The sequence below is a fragment of the Trypanosoma equiperdum genome (genome assembly GCF_001457755.1).
Source record: "Trypanosoma equiperdum strain OVI genome assembly, contig: ctg_1989, whole genome shotgun sequence".
In the NCBI taxonomy this organism is placed as follows: Eukaryota; Euglenozoa; class Kinetoplastea; order Trypanosomatida; family Trypanosomatidae; genus Trypanosoma; species Trypanosoma equiperdum.
The window spans coordinates 455-1,777 of NW_027124047.1; positions in this window are offsets into that span (position 1 = coordinate 455).

Sequence of the window (1,323 nt, forward strand, 5' to 3'; positions counted from 1 at the left end):
TTGGGTAGTGACTCCATTTAAGCTGCACATTGGGCTCTATTTTCCTCTTATTGTCATCTCCAGCATCCTCTGCAGTGTTGTGATACGCACCAACCATCTCCAATTTATCCTTGTTAGTCTTTTAATAATATAATTCGGTGTCTTTCCTGAGTCCCTTTTGTTCTCACTCCACAAGTCAGCAAGACCTGCTATTGCACTGTTGCTGGCCGCTTTTTTCCTGTTGCGGCAAGTCATTTAGTTGTTTCAAGCACTCTTATTATAATATTTGTATATGCACACTCACAAAGCTCTCCTATCATTATTATTATCATCACTATTATTACTATCCATAAAATAAATATATTAAGCCAAATAATAGAATATACCAATATAAAATCGATCTTATTTTTCATAACCTATCATTCTTTTATTTGGTGACTATAGGTTAATTTCATACTAATATTTCATTTTTTCAGGATTCTTCATTTTAAAATAAATTTATTAATTTCCACATTGTCATCAAAAAGTGTTGAAAAACAGCATTTTTCGTAAAATAGTAAGTTTCATAAAATTTAATAAATCTGAAAATAACAAACTTACAAATGCAGCAGAAACCATCAGAGCTAATTTCTTATTTACTAGAAAACTACAATTTCAACACTTTTCTGTTTTCTTGTCGGTGTCGGTATCACCTCCCTTTTTCCATCCACAATGCTTTTTGCCATCCTTGTTTACTGCCTCACACGCATCCTTTGTTGTGTGTTTACTGCGATCTACACTGGTGCTTGTTCATTTGCTCTCTTTTGCTTTTTCTAGTGCTTGTTTCACCTCCTTGTTCGATGTGCATTTTTTGTTTTCCTCGGAATCTTTTTTTAAAACGCACCCATCTTTAGCTAGTTTTTCACACTCATCTTGTTTGTCCTTACCTTTGGTATTGCATTCTTTTTCCTTCTTTTCTGCTGTTTTTGTCGGTTCGACTTTCTTGCTTGGTTCGGCTGTGTCTGCAGCTGCTCTCTCATAGAGCACATCGTCAAACAAACTCCAGGCATCTAGCGTTATCTTTTTCAGCTCACGGCTGCCTTCTTCGGCTTTTCTTTTTGCTTTGTTTACTGCGTCTAGTTCCGTAAGTGCTGTCCTTAGCTTTGTCAGCCACGGTATTGTTAGCTCTCCAGCCGCTAAATAGTGGTTGTAGTCTACACACATTCCTTGATTGCTGGAGCCGTCGCAGGCCGCGTTCGTGTGTGGTCTTCCGAATATTGCCGCTGCGGCGCCGGTACTTGCCTTTCCGGCTTCCCTGCCTATCAATGCTGTGAAGGTCGTTATCGCTGCTTGAAGATTTGTGGT